Below are 6,000 nucleotides of genomic sequence, written 5' to 3' on the forward strand. Positions count from 1 at the left end.
TGCGCGAGGAGATAGGGGTAGTGCACGTCATTTCCAAAATATTGTAAGGGTATTTTGGGCTATGCACCGGCTCTGAAACACATCTGAGCACATTACGAGCCGGCCCAATCTCTATTATTTTCAGATATGAAAATAAGATTCAGATCAAGTTTAATAGGTAAAACCAAACAAGTGTGAGGATTTGAAAAACAACATTTTCAGATTCAGACCTCTAAAAAGTGCAATCATACGAGGCCTAAATTGAGTTTCAAGTCGAAGCTCAAAGTTTGAAACTCATTGCAAGCCTACTTATGCTTATGTATAATGTTTTTAATCTTTATATGTATAATAAGAAATAATTAATTTTTATATAAAGTTTTGTACATTATTGAATTCGAGTTGAGCTGAACATATGAGCTTTTGAGTTGAGCCGAATTCAAATTTTATTTCTAACTCAAATGAGGCTCAAATTGGATGAAATTAAGCCTTGTGATTTTGATCTGTTGAGCCGAGCTTGAATAATCTAACAATCGGCTCAGTTCATATCCACCCGTGTTTAGTAGTCCAATCTTTTATCAAGGAAATTAAAAAGAAAAAAAGAAAAAAGAAAGTTTGGAGAAGTACGAACAAGCTCAATGCAGATTTCTGACTTCTACTGCAGAGCTATAAACATTCAAAATGTCAAAAACTCCATTCTACACACCAATGCCGGCTCGTGAATTAACATTAATTCCGAGCTGGTGTCCACCCTAACTGTACTTTGGGCCTAAAAATTCTGACCCTGGGCTGAACCGCCATTAAGAGGATTTGACTATCTTATTGGAATGGTTGTTTTCCATTTAAACTATCTGATTTGCTGGTTCCATCTAGGTCCTTATACGAGAATCCCACTTTTGAGTTTTGATAGAAAGGTTGGATCTATTGAATTTGTGGGTTCTCACTCCTCATTGTCTTTAATTAAACAATGGTTTAGGCCTCGAGCTAAAACTCATCCTTTTCAGCTCTAGCCTTTTGTGGCACTATTCCATAACAATTTCCTGTAGGATACGTCACGACAGGATACATATTCTACAAGTCGTGTATATCGGTACGATACGCCACCGTATCGGGCCATAATGCACCATATTGGTAAATATGATCCGATACACATCGATATGGAGGTGTATCCATGTCTAGTTTGATAAAATTGTACATTGAGTACTTTTGGATTGTTTTTCATCTGTAATACAAGTTAAAAAATAGTATTATGAAAACTAAAATAAATAATTTAAGATTTAATTTTTCCAAAATATTATAAAAATAATATATTTCATCTACCTTAGATGATTTATTTATTTTATTTTACACATAATTATATGTTAAAAATGGAAACATAGTTATTATTTGAAAAAAATAGAGTTATTATATAAAAATACTAAATAAATAAATTTTCCCAACAAAATTAATGGAAAACAGAAAATTATAATTATAAAAACTGAAACGAATAATTTAAGATTTAATTTTCCCAAAAAAATTAATAAAAACTAAAAATTAAATATAATCTATTTTATCTACCTTAAATGATTTATTTGTTTTATTTTACAATTATGTGTAAAATAAAAACATTATATGTTAAAAATGAAAACATATTTATTATTTAAAAAATGGTTGTTATTTAAATAAAATGCTAAATTAATAAATATTTCCAAAAAATTGAAAATTATAATTATAAAATTGAAAGAGTGACAATTATTGTACAATGTTTGAATGTTCTAGAGTCTTGGTATTGTTCATTGTAATATTTCTCATATGTTTATATCTTATTCATAGATAATTCAGCTTTTTGTATGCATTCCACTAGCATATCCAAGTATTTCTATATCTTTTGTTTGTATTCATACATTTTTAAACCATATTCGTATCCATATCTATATCCGAGTTATCCGATATAATACCCGATACCAATATTTTGATCCCTTACTTTTAACTATTTACCCTCTTTTATCATGATTTATTTAAATGACTTAGCTTTTATATTATTGATGAAGTAATTAGATTCTATCTTCCACCATGGTTTTGAGAAGTTTCCTCCAATAATTAAATTCCACAAAACAAATATACTTGTCAATTGTCCTTGCATATTTTACTAATATATATATCATTGACAATCACTTTATGCAGAGAAAGATGTTCGTTCCATATATAGATATATAATTCCATCCGATACAAATTCGTCTACCCCCCTCCCCCCACAACAGAAAGAAGAAAGAAGCAAAGAAAGAAGAGGATGATGACCAATACAAATCACACCTAGAGAAGAAGTAGCAGAAACGTTCACAGTCCAGTGGACCCAATCAGCTTTGTCAAGCCAGAAGTTATGGCCATAGCCAGCCAACCCCCAGTCAGCACTCTCACACTGGATCTGCCTACCGGTGCCCTCCCCAGCACTGCTCCCACCACTCCGAACACCAGCAAGGCCAAACTTGCTACACCCACAACCACCCCCAGCCTTACTTTCCACTCCTTTAAGAATGCAGCTGCTAGCAGCGGCAGAACAGCCCCTGCCGAGAAAGCTAGGGCCGATGCCAAAGCGGCTTGCACTGGACTCGGTAACTGCACCACCTTTTCTCTTTCTTCTTCTTCTTCTTCTTCATTCTCTACACCATCTCTACTCATTCTCTTCTGTCTCTTCAACTGAGCCACTTCTATATCCACCTGTGAATAAACAGAGACAAACTCTCCAATTGCCATACTACAAGCTCCGGCAACCAACCCTGCAAACCCAGTAAGGATCATGGCTTTGGCATCATCTTTAACCGATCCAATCCCCATCATCAAAGAGGCCGTGGACACCAACCCATCGTTGGCTCCAAGAACCGCCGCTCGGAGCCATTGTCCCCTCTGGGTGTAGTTGATGTCCTCCTCCACCTCAAGCCGCTCAACATCAGCACCAGGGATTGACACCTTGGTCTGATCAGCAACATTGATAACTTGTTGATGATCCGCCATTTCAGGTAAGGAAGCAAAGAAGAGAGACTATTGCTATTGCAGTAAGCTAGGAAAGAGGATGAGAGAAGAAGAAGATAGGAGTGTGGAAGACACGCGCCCTGATGGAGGATATTTATGGAGGGGAGCTTCTAGTATTGTAGGGCTACATAGTGGTGGTGGGCGCACAAATGGGACAAAGTGGGGTTATATTTAATAGATTGGATCGACCGATGTGCTCATGCCAACCCAAGCTATTATGGTTATAACCCATTTAAAACCATTTCGTATTCCTTGCGTCTCAAATTCTAAATATTGTAGCCATGGATGCATGATATAATTAATGATGCTCAACCGTTTCACTAACTGTTTGTTGCTGTTACATAGCAATGAAAATGATTAAGATATATATACATATATATAGTCAGTAAAAAGCAGCCAAAAACCCTCATCTTAGCTTCCCATATATCTATTGCAATTTGTTTCAGGTTTACAGTTCCGTAAGTCACTATACGTACTGCAGCAAAGAATCGGATAAGAAAGGTTTTCTGAAAGGATTTTCGGGTTGGGTTGAAGGTCTCAAGCAATCCAACAAGTCTATCAATACTTAAAACCATAAAAAAAAATTATTTTAGAGGCTGTGATGTTTTTGTTATGAGAGAAGTATGACTCTTAAAAGCTAGTTAAAAAAAAGTGAAGAAATTGGGACAATCTAAATCCAGCCCAAAACCCAAAACCCAGCTGCAATCCAACCTTACTAAACCCGATCAACTTAATGTCATATGGCTGGGAATTCAATAACTCAATCTGGGTTTGGATTGACCTCAACCTGACCTGACTCTAAAGGGGACATGGTTGTACATGGGGCAAAATGAATCAAAGAACATGAACCAAAGCTAAAGTGATGAGTTCAAAAAGCATGCACCATAGATAAAAAATTCAAAATCTATGGTGCACATCTCAAGCATTTATAATAGGAGGTTTTGAGATGTGCATACATAGATCATGTTTGGGACATGCATGTTGGAAGTATTTTCTGTGCGGAGCAGATCCGGATTCTAAAGTGATATGTTACAATTGGCATCTTTATGAATCAATAAAAAGTAAATAGACCATGTGATATTTTTAATAAACTCTACAACTTTCATATGTATAGAAATCAAAACACAATGAAGGAGATGATGCTTTAATATGGTTATAGAAACAAGAGGATCTACCTTTCCCTGCTGCAAGCTGCAAATTAAGGCATTGGGGGACTGAAAAGTATTTCAATGTCTTTTAGCTGCCTTCACTTACTCTTTTCAATGCAAAGAAATAAAAAGCTCTGTTTTTTTTTTTTTTTTTTTTTTGCAATGTAAGCCTGACGAGATATGCAAATTTCCACATATGCATCTATCCATTCATAATCAGTGAACTTGCATCGAAATATGCACTTTTTTTATCTCATTTACCCTCATTATCAGTGCAATTTTTGCATGTGATGCAATATTGTCCGGTCCTCTCTCACACACATGAAGCGGGGACCACATCATTAAAATTCCTGTTTTACTCCTCCCAAAGAAATTAACAATCTTCATCCTCCCTTTCTTCTATTTCATATAAAGTGGGCATGGCATCATTTAATTCCATTTTTCCTCACAAACAAATAAATAAGGTAGCAGTAAATCGAAAATTGCATTTGGCCCATTTGGATTTCCATACGTTTGCATCAATGACAAGCAAATGAAATTTGCATTGCAAATAGATCGAGCCCAAGTGATAAATGTCCGTGCTTTTCCGTAAATGGAGAGAATGATGGTTCAGCCCAGGGTGGTAGATCCAAAGTATTATTAGGGTAGGTTTCAGTTTGGAATTGATGCCAATTCATGGACGGATGTTGATGCATAGAATATGGATTGTTGATATTTTGAATGTTTACAACGTTATAATAGAAATCAGAAATCTGCATTAGGCCTGTTCATACTTTTAGGAGTTGAAAGGTTGGGGGTACAACATATGCACATAATAAATATCAATGCTAATTCAGCATATTTAATTTAAGCAGCCCAACCAGATAAGGATTGCTGAATAGGAGAGCAGTTGATTAGGGGGCCAAAGTTTGTGGGAGAAAAGGAAAAGAAAAAGAAAAGAAAAGAAAAGTGTGTAATCCACTCGACGCCCACCATTAAATCTAATCTAAATCCTGGTTTCACCACCTTTTTTTTTTCTACTCTAATCTCCCACACAAACCTAACCTTTATGGATTCAGCGACCTTTCCTTCCATCGAAGGGACGTCCACTGAACATAGAATATTGAATGCTGCCTCTTCGTTAGATCATGCTGTTTAATTTAAATTCTTGGGCATCCCTGAAATGCGGTCAAATGCGTCTCTCTATTTGTATTGGTGGGAAGTTGTAATTTATAAAGAATGGAAAATCAATCATGATACATTTTAGAACAAGTCTTGGTACATGATATATAGAAGAAGCAAATGAGAAACAGTAAAAGTTTTGTCTTATAAGCTGAGTGGATTTTCGACTTTATTTTATTATAATATGGATCACCAGCAGTCAATTGTGGTGTATATCAGACCAAGTTGGTGATATTAATTCTGACCCAAGCAAAGCAAGGATGTCAGTGTGAGGTCATATGCCAATGAAAGTTGATGATTCAGTTTGGATTGATATACATGGGTTTCTTGAATTATTGGCGTTAAGAGGTATATGAGATTAATCAGAGAGACACTTCTTGAAATTATCCAGAGCTGCAAAGTGCAAACGGATCCACCTCTATGTAGTCTGATTTAATTCGAATTAGTTACTATAAATTTTGCCTTGGATATTGTATTTTTACAAGAGTCATAGGTTCAAGTTCCAGAGTCATTATTTTCAATTTATTTTTTTATTGATCATATAATATTAAAGTTATTTTTTTTCAATTCATTTTGTTAATAACATACAACATTTTTTTATCATTTAATTTTCGTCAGTTAATTTATCAGTGTTATAAATATCGAATCGTAATTCAAATTCCATTCGAATCTGATATAAATCTAACAAAAAAACTAAAGTTAAACT

General features: G+C 35.0%; 1 pseudogene; it reads right to left on the reverse strand.

Moving 5' to 3' along the window:
- Positions 1 to 2,290: 2,290 nt before the first annotated feature.
- LOC104588846 (vacuolar iron transporter homolog 4 pseudogene) lies at positions 2,291 to 3,018 on the reverse strand (annotated as a pseudogene).
- Between the last annotated feature and the right edge of the window lie 2,982 nt (positions 3,019 to 6,000).

The sequence above is a fragment of the Nelumbo nucifera genome, chromosome 1 (genome assembly GCF_055504915.1).
Source record: "Nelumbo nucifera cultivar China Antique chromosome 1, China Antique-T2T, whole genome shotgun sequence".
Classification (NCBI taxonomy): domain Eukaryota; kingdom Viridiplantae; phylum Streptophyta; class Magnoliopsida; order Proteales; family Nelumbonaceae; genus Nelumbo; species Nelumbo nucifera.